General features: G+C 39.3%; 1 protein-coding gene and 2 pseudogenes across 3 annotated transcripts in view; all 3 read left to right on the forward strand.

The window, feature by feature from the left end:
- LOC140601059 (regenerating islet-derived protein 4-like) overlaps positions 1-14718 on the forward strand; it is a 46560-nt gene that overhangs the window by 156 nt on the left and 31686 nt on the right. The window lies entirely within an intron of this gene.
- LOC140601891 (disintegrin and metalloproteinase domain-containing protein 30-like) lies at positions 4-1696 on the forward strand (annotated as a pseudogene).
- LOC140601892 (disintegrin and metalloproteinase domain-containing protein 30-like) lies at positions 1756-4177 on the forward strand (annotated as a pseudogene).

Below are 14718 nucleotides of genomic sequence, written 5' to 3' on the forward strand. Positions count from 1 at the left end.
TTCTGGGAATGTCAACTAGACCGAGCCTTGGGAGGCTGGGGTTTCCTGCAAACCCTGCTTTGGCAGCTCCGCACTTTGCGCTCCCACTTCTCTAGAGGCCGTCCCTGGACCCTGACTCGCAGGCCAGTTGCAGGGACTGACCTGCTAGGACCGAGATCTGGGGCCATGAGGTCAGGAAGGACCTTACTCCCCCAAGGCCCTTCGCTCCCCACGCTAGTCCTCGTGGCGCTCCTGGTGGGTGCTCTTGGCGAGGATATGATTTTTCACCCTGAGTGGGGATTTGAGTCGTATGAAATCATCATTCCCAAGAAGCTGAGCTTCCGGGGAGGTCAGCAGGGTGCTGTGGAGCAAGTGTCCTACCTCCTGCAGGTCAAAGGCAAGAAGTATGTCCTTCACCTGTGGCCCAAGAGGTTTCTATTACCCCGTAATCTTCTATTACCCTGAAGATCTGAATCTTCGCCGGAACAGGAGAAACTCCTGGAGGATCATCCTTACATACCCAGGGACTGCAACTACGTAGGCTCGGTTGAAGGAACTCAGGATTCAGAGGCTACTTTAAGTACATGCATGGGGAGTCTTCGAGGCATATTGAAAATTGATGAGGAACATTACCAAATCGAGCCCCTCAAGGGCTCTTCTAGCTTTGAACATGTCATATATCTCCTGAAGGAAGAGGACAAGTTTCAGAATCATACCTGTGGCTTAACTAATGATGAACTAGAAAAACAGATAGCGCAGAATGAGAATATGGCTAGGCGTAATGACTTTTCTATTTCTCATAAGCATCAAAAGTACTTGGGAGTGGCCCTGGTCTTTGATCAAGTAGATATTTGTTTTCAGAATCCAATGTTACTTAAGTCATATATGGTGCCATTCTTTTGACTGGAATTATGGACACCTTCTTTTAAAGAGACCGGTATGAGGCTACATCTAAAAAGTATTGAGATATGCACACATGAGTACGGAATAACTATTACCAAAATGGATGTACGAGATATTCTAAAAGCATTTGTAAAATATTACACCACGTACCTTTCTGCTCAGATTCCAGGAGATTGGGCACATTTGTATATTTCAAAGTCTATTCTTCATGTTACTGGATAGTCATATGCCTGAGGTGCATGTTCAAAAAACCACAGTGGATCTCTAAGTAGTTTTATAAATCTAAATATCCTTGCTGTCAGAGATTATCTGCTCATGCACTGGGCCATGGTGTAGGAATGAAACATGATACAGAATTTTGTCAATGTAGGGCTAGGCGAACTTGTATCATGGGCACTGGGAGTAGCAGGTTTAGTAATTGTAGTTATTCAGAGTTTTTTGATCACGTAAATTCAGCAGCACTCTGGATAATATCCTAGGATTGGGTTATGTGTTGGAGACATGTGGAAATAAAATTGAGGAAGGGAATGAAGAATGTGATTGTGGATCAAGGGAGGAGTGTAAAAAAGACAACTGTTGCCACATGGGTTGTAAACTCATGCAAGGTGCCAATTGTAGCACTAGGCTTTGCTGTGGTAACTGCTACTTTCGTCCACTTGGGTACATGTGTCGAGAGGAAGATAATGAATGTGACCTTGCAGAGTACTGCAATGGAATCTCAAATTTCTTCCCAGATGACAGTTATAAGCTTGATGGAACCCCTTGCAAGCATAACATCCTTTGTTTAAGAGAGCGGTGCCAAAAAAAGAAAGAAAGAAAGAAAGAAAGAAAGAAAGAAAGAAAGAAAGAAAGAAAAGAAAGAAAAAGAAAAGAAAAGAAAAGAAAAAAGAAAAGAAAAGAAAAGAAAAGAAAAGAAAAGAAAAGAAAAGAAAAGAAAAGAAAAGAAAAAAGAAGTGCTGTTCCAGATATGTGCAGTGCCAAAACATTTTTGGAGCTGATGCCAGGAAGGCTCCTGATCAGTGCTATCACGCAATTAATTTAATGGGTGATCAATATGGGAACTGTGAAATTGCAGTTCACAGTTCCCATAAAGCTTGTACTATAAAGCTTGTACCAAGGCAAATGCAATGTGTGGCAGGCTGCAGTGTATAAATGTCAACACCATCCCTGATCTGCCAGAGCATCTCTACTCATCTGCAAGAGGAAAATCTCATGTGCTGGGGGGTAGGCTACCACAAAGCCATGATACCCATGGGAATACCTGACATAGGTGTAATAAATGATGGTACCCGCTGTGGTTATAACGGACTATGTATTAACAGAACTTGTGTGAACCACTCAGTCTTGGATTTTAACTGTTTTCCTAAAAAATGCAACCACCGAGGCGTTTGAAACGATAAAAAAAAAAAAAAAACTGCCACTGCATGTTTGGCTGGGCCCCTCCATTCTATGAGGAGGTACGGTATGGAGGAAGCATTGACAGTGGGCCTGCGAGGAAGCAGAAAGAGGAGGTGCCTACACCAGTACAGGTCGTGTCCATTATGTTAGTACGCCTTATTTTCTTAGTCATTTCAGTGTTTGTTGTGTTTTTCGAGAGAATGATAAGACAGTATATGCAATCCAAACAGAAATAAACACCACCAGTTAACTCTAAAAATAAATAATATAAGGCAAAAAAATACCAAGAACCCAAATGAGTAATCAGGCGATCCACAGTCATTTTATAACACAGAATCATATATTGAACAAGCTTAGCATTTACCCAAATGGCACTTTGTTCTTATTCCAATTCTTTTTTTTTTTTTTTAATGTAACTTTCCTTCAAGGTTGGATTGGCAAATAAATGATATTCTTGTTTGGGAAACAAATGAGTGCATTTTGCTTTTTCAATACTCACTTGCTCCTTCATTTGTGATCAAGTTTTGGATATCCTGAAAAGAATGGCCCAACAACTTTTCTGAACACTAAAGCTCTGCATATTGTTTTACAGAATTACATTGGTTTTCACACTAGAGTCCTGTGGCTCAGAATCCCAGAAAACAAAGTGCTTATCTGCCTTCCTCTCTGCCTCCCTGTTGTGATCAGTGAGAACTCTGTGCTAGGGTCCCTGTTGACTGATGAATGTTGACCACCACTCTTATAAATAGAAATCCATACATTATAAGGAGTGTTCCTCAGGTAAATCTTTCCCCCTGATGTGGTCATTTTATGGATCACTTCAGCTCTGTAGATGTGTGGTCTCTGACAGGTATTTGGGGAAATCTCAGTTGTTGGAGGAAGGACACTAATCTGCCACAACTCTTGCATTTCACCACAGTCTGTAAATGATGACACACCCTGGCAGTGTCCCGTGGACAAGACTTTTAACAAAGTTCTGTGCTTTGGGCTTTTGTTTGCAGGAGTAGGTCTTTTGTGAATGTGTACTGAGGGACACATGGCCATAGGTTTGATAGGTTTGCTGCACCCCTAAGTAGAGCAGAGAGTGAGGAATGCCTTCCACCATGTACCCCCATATCTGTCTCCTAATATTCTTACCTCTTTGCCCGATGCTGAGTGTGGGAGGAGGGAAGGACTAAGTGGCAGCTTTGGAGGAAATCAGTGCCCACATTTCATGCCCAGGGAGGATCTCATCCTTCCCAGACCTGTGTCAGCCCATGAGTTCATGGTCTTGCTCTAGGCCAATCCTTCCTGCTGTTGTGTCACCTCGTTCCCATGCTCCTCCCTCCCCAAGCATCACTGCAGGATCACTATCCTCACCCTGGTCTCCTTTTTTCTCAGCCATGTTGTTCTTCTAATTGAAGAAGTTGTGGGAGGCTCATAGTAAAGAGTGTTTCCCTTGGATTATTTGGGGACTATTTTTAGTCAAAGGAGAACAAGAAAACCCTGACTTTGTGATGATCATAATTCTGACATTTATCAAGCCTGGCCATCACCTGAGAATGCAAGGACATTTAGTTGTATCTGGAATACTGACAGTGATGGCTACTGTGTGGAGAGTTCACTCCATGCCAGACAGTTTTCTAAATGCCTCATGTGTATTTATGTATCCTGACTCCTGCAAATAACTCTGTTGGGTATATGTTATTATTTACCCCTTTCCAATAGAGAAATTAAAGCATGATAAGGTGAAATAATCTGCTCAAGACACACCTAATAAGTATTGATATTACAAGAAGTGTTATATATGTGGGTTCTTGAGAAGACTGTGCTATTGCTGGGTAGAGTACTCTATAAATGTTAATCAGGTAAAGTCGGTTGATAGTGTTTTTTGTTTTGTTTTGTTTTGTTTTTGTTTTTGTTTTTGTTGATAGTGTTAAGTCTACTCTATCCTTACTGTATTTGGTCTACTCGTTCTTAATATGAATTTGTCTATTTCTCCTTGCAGTTCTATGAGTTTGCATCATGTGTTTTGGAGCTGCCGTCAGGTGCAGAAACTTGTGGGATTCTTATTGTCTTCTTGATGAATTGATTTATTTATAAATAGGAAATAGCTATCTGATTTTTGTAATATGTCTTACTCTGAAGTCTATTATAGCTGATATTAATACTGTTACTACAACCTCCTTTGACTACTATTCATATAGCATACACACCTTTTTCCATTCTCTTATTTGACTATATTAGTATCTCCATATTTATAGCATGTTTCTTATAGGCAATATGTAGTTGAGTAGTTCTTAAAATCAAGTCTGACAATTTCTGCCTTTTAATTAGCATTTAATGTAATTATTGAAAGAGCTAAGTTTGAGTCTGTTCATAGGCTATTAGTTTTTGGTTCGTTCCTTTTTTCCTTCTTTCTTTTGAATTAAGCTTGTATTTTTTTTTTTATAATTTCATTTTATCTCCTTTGGCTACTAGCCATAACTCTTCATTATCTTAATGGTTGTATTAAGGTTTGTAGTATATATCCTTAATTTGTCACAATCTACCTTCTAGTAATGTTATGCCACTTTATACACACTACAAGAAACTTAGAGTAATACACTTCCATAGTTCCCCTTCTGGATTTTATGCTATTGTTGTATGCATTTTATTTTTACAAATGCCATAAAGCCCACAATAAGTTATCTTATTATTATTTAAATGTTTCATCATCTTTAACAAGATTTAAATAATAGTAAGGGAATATGTATGCCCATTTATTTAGCATTTCTTGGGCACTTCTTTTGTGTAGATCCAGATATACATCTGGTATTATTTTCCTTCTGCTCAAAGATTATCCTTAAATTCCCAAAGTGCAGATCTACTGGTAATGAAGTATTCCAGCTTTTGTTTGTGTGACTACATCTTTTATGGTTTTTTTTTTTTAAGATAGTAAGTTTTTTTGTTTTAAGATAAGTTGGATTTGGGTTTTTTTATACCTACATTTTCCTATTAACTTTTTGAACTTATGGAATATAGTTATAGTAACAGTTTTAATGCCCTTCTCTAACATCTCTATCAACTTAGTTTCAAGTGATTGATTTGTATCCTGATTATTGGCTCTATTTTCCTCCTTTTGCAAACATCAAGTAATATTTGAATGGTATATTTACTTTGTTGGTTGCTGAATAGTTTTATCTGCCATAAGTTTTGAGCTTTGTTCAATGACGAAGGTAAGTTACTTAGAAATAGTATGATTGTTTCAGGTCTTGATTTAATTATTTGTTAAGTGTCCAGAACAGTGCTCGCTCTACTGCTAATTATTTCTAGCTACCTTTCCAGGTATTCTGGTTTTGAGGAATAGGCCTATCCTCAGCTCTTGTGAGTAGCAGGCACTGTTTCCTTTAATCCTCTTCTATCTTGACTTTTGGGTAGTTTTCAGTGTTCTGCTGAGTATTTATTAGAAGTAATTCCTCTGAAATTTTTCATGATTTTTTGTTTGTTTGTTTTTTTGGAAATCTCTCCTTCTGGGACTCTGTCTTATCAATTGTATCTACTTTCATCCCGCTAAACTCTCAGTTTAGTCTCCTCAACAAAACAAGGGTCCACTGGGCTCCTCTTCAGTTTTCCTTCCTGTGACTGGCTTGAAAAATCTCTTAACATAGTACATTTGTGACATTAGTAGGACTCAGGGATGACTATCTTCCTTGGCCTGATGTACAGTAAATTGAAAAGGTTCATTTCATGTATTTTTATCTGCTTTTTTAGTTGTTTCAGGAAGTAGAGCATATATAGCCATTGTTACTTAGTCTTGGTCACTGTACTACATTTTAATGAAATCAAAATTGGAAAATGTCAGTCTAGATTTTGAACATAGAAATGTACAAAATACGGAGAGAGAAATATCCATAATCAGCTTGAAACCATAAATTAAAGAACCCTTTACATCTTGTTTTCAAAAGCACCATGCCAATTTTAAAGACAAGTTCTGTTTGACACAAGATGAAGAGCATATAAGCTCCATCCTCCCTCCCTGCTCAAGAGCTGAGCAGATGTTTTTGTGTAGTTGTAGTAACTTTAGGAGCATGTCAGTCTTGATAATTTCTCCTATCTCAAAGTTCTCCAAAGAAAATATGAACAATGATTATAATGTGGCCTCATGAAGAGTACTGTCTTCCTCTGTGCTTATGAATTGATTCTACTTTTGAAACTTTCTATTGAATTCTTCAGTTGTCATTGTATTTTTCAGCCCTAGACTTCCTAGAGTTGTGGATTTTTTGAAAAGATGATTTCTATTTCCTTGTTGAAGTTCTCATTTTGTTCATGGATTGCATTTCTCATTTTATCAAATTGTCTGTCTCTGTGTTCTTGTAGTTGACTAAATGTCTTTAAGAAGATTATTCTGAATTCTTTGACTTACAGTTCATAGAGCTCCATTTCTGTAGGGTTGGGTATTGGAGTTTTATCAGATTCCTTTGGTGGTGTCATATTCACCTGATTTTTTTTTGGTGTGTGATCCTTCAGTCCCTATGTTGGTATTTGTTAATTTGAGTAAGTGATCTCCTTTTCTGGACTTTACAAGTTTGTTTGGCAGAGATAGTTCCTTACCAGTCAGCTTACTTTAGATATTCAGACATGTTGACTGGTAACATCCTTGGGGCCTGTTGTCAGGGTCTATTTTGGGACAAAGCTAATGCCCCGGCTCTGATGTCAGGTTGGAGGGATGCACTGCTGGCTGAGACCATATAGATAAGGCTGTTCCTTGATTCCCTGCCACAGGAAGGCTAAAGGAGGGACTCCATGATTGCCCAGATTCTCTGGTCAGGCTTACTAGATGGCTGGGAATGGGGACTATACTCAGTAGCAGATGGGTCTATGAATTAGCTTCTCAGCTCTTTTGAGGAAGCAGAATGGGATCCAGGGCTTACATAGCTTATTTGAGTACCCAAATCAGGCAAGTGTATGAACTGATTCCCTGGCTAGGTGAAGTCACTGATTTTTCTTAGCAAATGGGGGAACCCAGGAGCTGTGTTCTCTGTTCAAGTGTCACTATAAGCAGCACTCTTGGATGGGCTACACAGCTTTCTGTGCATTCTGGTTAGGTTCCGTGGTCAGGTAGGATGAAGCTATTCAGCAGTGAGTGGGGCTATGAATCAATTTCCCTGCCCAGGTGCAGCAGGAAAACCACCTATAAGACCACTAAGGCTCTTTCTTTCTTTGTAGTCTTGACTCAAGCCAATCTTTGCCACAGGTTCCCTGGTCAAAAAGGGCCACTGGTTTTGCTCTGAGCACTACCAGCTCTGCCTGCCCAACTCTTCACTTGAGTTTACTGGATTATCCAGCCTCCAGGCATTCCTGCTAGCGTCTCTGGCTAGGCAGACCGGGGGCCTCACTCAGCAGGTGGGGCTATGACTCAGTTCCCATGCTTGGGTAGGGCGGGAGAGCCCACTCCAAGCTCTCTGTCTAGAAGGCCAAGAGCTATACTCACTAGCAGGTGGAGGAATAAATTCACTCACTTTGCCAACGCGTAGTAGGGGAACATTCTATGGCCCATCCTGGATTTGTTCTGGGAGTGATCACTCCTGAATGCCCACCTCTCAGCCTGAGAAAGACTGAGCTATGTAGCTTCCACATGTTCACTCCAGCCCTGCTGGTCAGAGGGGGTCAGAAGCCATACTCAGTAGCAGGTGGGGGCTGTGACAGCTCCCCTGTCTTGGTAGAGGCAGACCAGGCTCCAAGTTTGGTGAAACACCTCATTTAAGGACCTGAATCAAGCTGATCTGCACTCCAATGATTTCCCTGATCAGACTGCACCACTGACTTGGTTTTGCAGGTGAGCAAAGCCAGTGGTTGGGACCACTACTTGGACTCTGCAGACAGGAATTTGAACTGCCAAGATCCCAGTGCTGATTACTGCAAGCCCCTCCCTCCACTCTGTCACAATCAGATTCCTAGTGGTCGAGCCCTAAAGATTCCCCTGCAATCCCCATAAAGCAAGACCTGAGTAAGGACTCTCATGAAGTGACTCAAAATGGTAGGGGGACTGGATGTCCCCGGTGGGCTCTCTTTTCCTACTGCAGGAACCACAGGCTCAGAGGAGACCTGTCCATATGATGCTGCAGCAGTCTGGGGAGGGGAAATTCAGTCAGCATGGAGCCATAGCTCTTACCATCCTAATGTAGTCTGCTGTGGTCTCTGCAGTGCAACCTCACCCTCATGTACTAAGATTCTCTTGCTGGTGTCTTGTCCATGAAAGAATGTTTAGTTGTTTTCGTGAGGAGGAGCATAGTTAGGAGTGATATTTTTCTGATATTAATATAGCCACCTCTGCTCTCTTTTGGTTACTGTTTGCATGGACCATTTTTCTCTATCACTTTCAGCCTATATGTATCCTTAGAGCTAAACTGAGTCTTTTACAGGCAGTAGAAATTTAGATTCTTTCTTTTTAATGCAATCTGCCAGTCGATGTCTTTTGATTGGGGAGTTTACATCATTTGCATTTAAATTAGTTACTAATAGGGCAGGATTTATTTCTGGCATTTTATGATTTGTTTTCTGTATGTCTTACAGCTTTTTTGTTTATTTCCCCCATTATTGCTTTACTTCATGTTTAGTTGTTTTTTTGTAGTTCGGATTATTTTCTCATTTCCTTTTGTAAATATTCCAGGGATAGTTTCTTTGTAATTGTTAAGAAGATTACATATAACATCGTAAAACTCTAACAATCTATTGAAAGTGATATCAACTTAGCATCAGTCACTTATCAAAACTCTGTTCCTTTACAGCTTAGACCCATAAACATTATGTTATTGTTGTCTCAAATTGCATCTTTATATATTTTGTATTCATTATCCTAGATTTATAACTTTTTATGCATTGTCTTTTTGATCCTATAGTAAATTAAAATGGATATTACAAACCAAAATTGCAGAAGTAGGTTTGTATGTATGTTCACATGTTTCCATTTCTGGGGATCTTTATATTATTATATGACTTTGAGTTATTGCTAGTGTTGTTTTAGTTCAACCTGAAGAACTTCCTTCATCATTTCTTGTTGGGCAAGGCTGGTAGCATGAACTTTCTTAGCCTATGTTTATATGGGAAATTACTGAAGGACTCTTTTGCTATATATAGAATTCTAAGTACAGCTTTTCTGTCAGCATTTTAAATATCTCATTCCCCTGCCTCTGGCCTCCATACACTGCTTGGTTATCCACTGATCATCCCTTTGAGGATCTTTGGTACATGACATTTTTCTTTCCTCTTGCTGATTTCAAGATTCCCTCCTGTCTTTCACATTCAACATTTGCATTATAATATGTCTCAGTGTGTTTTTCTTTTTTTTTTTCTTTAAGGATTTTATTTATTTATTCATGAGAGACAGAGAGAGAGAGAGAGAGAGAGAGAGAGAGGCAGAGACACAGGCAGAGGGAGAAGCAGGCTCCATGCAGGGACCCCAATGTAGGACACAATCCCGGGACTCCAGGATCACACCCTGGGCCAAAGGCAGGTACTAAACTGCTGAGGCACCCAGGGATCCCCTCAGTGTGGTTTTCTTTAGGTTTATCCTTTTGGGGTTCCTTGGATTTTTCAGGTTTGTAGATCTATGTATCTCCTTAAATCTGGTAAGTTTTAGCAAAAATAATCTTTTTGTCTTCTCTTTCTTCTCCTCATAAGGTACTGGGGAAGCTTTTCAGAGTACGGTGTCTCACTGAGACACTCTAGGGCACTGAGGAAAGTTGTTCAAACAGCACCTCACTGGGGGGATCTAATACATTCTGCTCTAAAACCACCCAGGTAAAGGAACTGCCTGGCATTACTATGGTTGCAGGGTGCCTCTGGCTGCCATACACTGCAGATGCTGGGTGATGGAGGAGCTGCCTGCACTCAGGAGCCTGGGACTTGGGAAGCTACTTCCATTGCAGGGGGAACCTGACCAGGGAGTCCCTGGAACCAGGAAGGAAAACCTCTTACTCCTACAAAATCTCTCCAGCACTCTCCAGCACCCTCTACTGATAAAGTTTAACATAGTGCCCCAGAAAAGCAAACTTATTTAATGATCCCATATCCGTTTTCACAGAGTTGGCAGTTAGGATGATTTCAGAGCTAAGAAGCAATAGATTGATAACCAGCATACTCTGCTACAAGGAACTCTCATTCATTGTTTGGTGGGAATGCAAAATGGTGCAGCCCCTTTGGAAGACAGTTTGGTAGTTTCTTACAAACTAAACACACTCTTACCATAGGATCCAGTCATGAATGTCAGAGGTTCAGGGGTAAGGAGAGAGGGAAGAATAGGTGGAGCACAGGAGATTTTTAATGCAAGTTAACTATTCTGTATGATACTATAATGGGAGAACCTGACATTATGCATTTATCAAAATCCATACACCTATATAACACAAAGACTGACCCCTAAGGAAAACTATGAACTTTAGTCAATACTAAATATTGATATATTTAATCAATATATCAATATTGATTCATTAAAAACTTCAACAGATAAATGTCATTTTGGCTATGAAGGCATTATCCTATATAATGTATCTCCAAGTCAAAGAAAGCAATATGTGCAATATATTACCAGAAAGAATCACCATAAATAAGTTATCTTTGTTCTAAGAAATGTAAGGATGAGTAAATATTAGAAGATGTATTAATATACTTCAATAATTAATAAATTGGAAGAGAAACAAATTCTTATGAAAAGTGGATAATAATAGGGGCACCTGGGTGGGTCCATCGGTTAAGTGGCCAACTTGATTTTGGGTTAGGTCATGATTTCAGGGTTATGAGATCAAGCCCAGTATGGAGCTCGGCCTGAGGCCTGCTTAAGATTCTCTCTCCTTCTCCTTATCCCTCTCCCTCTGCTCACCCACCATTGCTTGCACTCTCTTAAAAAAAAAAAAAGTGGATAAATAATACTACTACCGACTGTGATAGAGAGCTTTCCCCCCTTTTGCCACACATTGCAATATTGCAGAGAATGAAATGTTATCAATGATATTTCCCAGACTCCATTGCAAAGAGGTGAGTGTTCCAGATTGGCCTGGACTCTGCAAAGAATAAACCCACATGCAAGGAACTCATATGTGGAAGTGGGCAATGAGAACCAGAAGTGGCATGGAGGGAATTGGAATTTCTTGGATACAGAGGAGGTGTTCTCACAGAGCTTCTAGAGTCTATTCCCTGGCAGCAAAGGTGCTAAGTGGCGTGAGTCAGAAGCCGTGTGGAGTCCATGAGATAACCGCTGTAATATGTTCAGGCTTTTCTCCTGGTTCCTGTTTTTTTTTTCCCCCTCTCACTATGTATCATGCAAATGAGATTTCTGGCTTTCCTAGAGACTTTGTAAAGTATGAATATCCCTTGAATACATTCTTTTATAATTAATGTAGCTAGGATGGGTTCTATGGCTTGTGTATAGTAAATCTCACTATGTTTTTGGTATTACTAATATTATTATTATTATTCCTACTATTATTATATACATACAAGAACCACTTGTAAGATGTGAAGGAAAAAAGACAAGAAGAGTAGCAGAAGATGCCACCCCAAAGTATGCCACTAAGGCATAAAAATTATTTTGAGCTGAAGGCAATTGAGAAGAAACAGATAAAAGAAAAGCTCAGGGCACCTGACTGGCACAGCCAGTTGCATCAGACTCTTGGATTTGGCTCGGGCTCTGATCTCGAGGTCGTGAGATCAAGCCTGTAGGGCTCTGCACTCAGTGTGGAGTCTAAGATTCTCTTTCCCCCACTCCCTCTGCCCCTCCACCTCTCTCTCTCTCAAATAAATAAATAAATTGCTTAAAAAAAAAAAAAAGAAAGGCTCCCCGCCCATTCTCCATTTGCGTAAAAGCAGGACATCATTTTGTAAAGGTGTCCCTCCTCCCCTCTACCAGGAATGTAAGATGTTAACCAACAGAGACCACTCTGAGACCCTTATCAGCACCCAGGAATCCACATTACAGACTTTACTAACTGGCCCTTATCTTCCATTACTCCCCTGCCATACATGTATCTTTTCACAATTTACCACCTTGAGACATTTAAGTCCTTTGTCTTGCCATTTCTCTACAAAAATATCATTCTTTTGTTAAGATCTTGTATTAGCCAGAATTCTAACCACCCCTCTAAGTTACTGATCACTGAGCACTCCCACGTGTATGCTCAATGCACATGTTAATTCAATCTGTCTTTATCCATCTAATTTGCAGAGTCCTGGGCAATGAATGTAAGATGGATTGAAGGAAAAACACTTTTTCCTCCCCTACAGACTCCACTTAATACCAACAAATATAAATGCCTAAAGAAAAACATAGTAAATGCAGTGCAAGATCTACTGGAAGAGTAATTTATGACAAGTTACACAGGGAAAAATACTTGAATAGAGGGAAAGCACACTCTATTATTAGAAAGAGAGACATAACATTATCCAAATCTCTGTTCTGCCTCAAAGATTCATATCTAGTTATTGTTATTTCAATAGATACATCCACAAGATTTCCTATAACTTAGAACAAGATAAGTTGATTTTTCAAATGCATAAGAAAACAAATAAATTGTATTAGCTCTGAAATATCTGAAAAGGTTTGAGGGTGCCTAGATCATTGTATATTGTTTACAAGATAATTAAGATAATAGTTAACACTTATTTAGCACTTCAGTACAAAAATATTCTAAGTACCTCTGCATATGTAAACTCATTCAATACCATGAAAACATTTTAAAGCAATGATAATTAAATTTAATCTTCCTGTGGAATAAAATACTAAAAAATCAATAGACCAGAATGAAAGTCCAGAAACAGTTCCAAAGAATTTAGTAGACTATGAAGAGCATCTTTGGAGTAAACAAGAACAAAACGCATTAGACAAAGAGTGATGTTGAAACACATAATATTTGAAAAAAATACACTGAACAGTCTATTGTTGGCAATAAAGACTAAGGCAGTGTAATAAAGTGGTCTCAAATATAGTAACTGAGAGAACAGATCACATCTTATTCTCAACTATTTATATACCCTTTTCCTAAGCTATTCCACACCCAGAATATTTATCAGGAGGCATGGATAGTTCATAGTACAAAACAACCTGGAAATCATGCAGCTTTCTCACCAGTGAGAGAGCGGATGAATAAATTTGTTATATTCTTGCAATGGAACACTAGACATCAGTGAAAGTGAACGAACTATGATAGTGTGCTACAAGGCATGGATCTCAGCAATCTCGTGTTAAGTGGAAATTTATGTCTTGACATTCACTAAGACAAAAGTGAACCACACTTCTAGGAACTAATGCCTGTGTGTATATCACCCATGTGCATAAAGATGAGGTAATGAGAGCAATCCTCATAACATTTTTTCTTTTTTTAAAGATTTTATTTATTTATTTGAGAGAGTGAGTGCACAGAGGGAGAAAGAGAAGCAGATTTCCTACTGAGAAGAGAGCCTGATGCAGTGCTTGAGCCCAGAACCCTGGAATCATGATCTGAGCTAAAGGCAGACATTTAACCAACTGAGCCACTCAGGTGCCCCACCACAGCCTTTTTTCAGGAGAAAAAAAAAAAAAAAGAGGGGGAGGGAGAAGGGGAAACAATCTAAATATTCATGACTTGATAACAAAACTGGTACTTCCATGAAATTGAATACCTTGCTACTGTTTAAAGGAATGGAGCTGATGGGTACATCAGTGGTACACAAACTGTGGTCCTCAGAAGACCCTCATCAACATCACTTGGAAACTTGTTACACATGCAAAGTCTTGGGCCTTATCACAAACCTACTTGAATCAGAGTCTGGGTAGTGGGGCCCAACAACCTGCATGTGACCAATCACCTTCAGGTGATTTTCAGGCACACTAAATGGTAGCACATCTCAGGCACATCTACTTGGATAGATGACACACCATGAAAGATTTACAGAGACTAATGAGAAGGCAATTCATGCAAGCATTCGTAAAGTATAAATCAATTCCTATTTACTCATGGACCAGATATCTCCAGAAAAGAAAATTTGTCACATAAATGTATAGAAGAGAGACTTCAAAGATGAGCACCAAAGCTTGCTAATGGACAGCTCAATACTCTGAATTTTTTGGAACAGGAGGCAACATGACTAAATTTCTTTTTCTTTGCTATTCCAGTATTTCTGTGTAATGGAATATTTTCAATATGAATATGTTCACATCACACAGGGAATTTTAATAAAAAACAAAAGTGGAATCAAAAGAAAGATTTCAGCCTTATTTTTATTACTACATAGTAAGCTTGGAGGAAAAACTGGGTCATATCAGGATAATGTTTTGCTTCTCTAGTAGACTGAAAGCCCTAAAAAGGCAAGGATATATCTCCTTTCGTCCTGAATATATCCCTAAGAATTCGCATAGGTCCACTGACAAAAAAAAAAGAACTTAATAAACATTTGTTGAGGTTAGTTGAAAGCTCCTTCAAGATAACCTAGTCTGACTACTATAAG

This window comes from Canis lupus, chromosome 12 (assembly GCF_048164855.1).
Source record: "Canis lupus baileyi chromosome 12, mCanLup2.hap1, whole genome shotgun sequence".
NCBI lineage: Eukaryota > Metazoa > Chordata > Mammalia > Carnivora > Canidae > Canis > Canis lupus.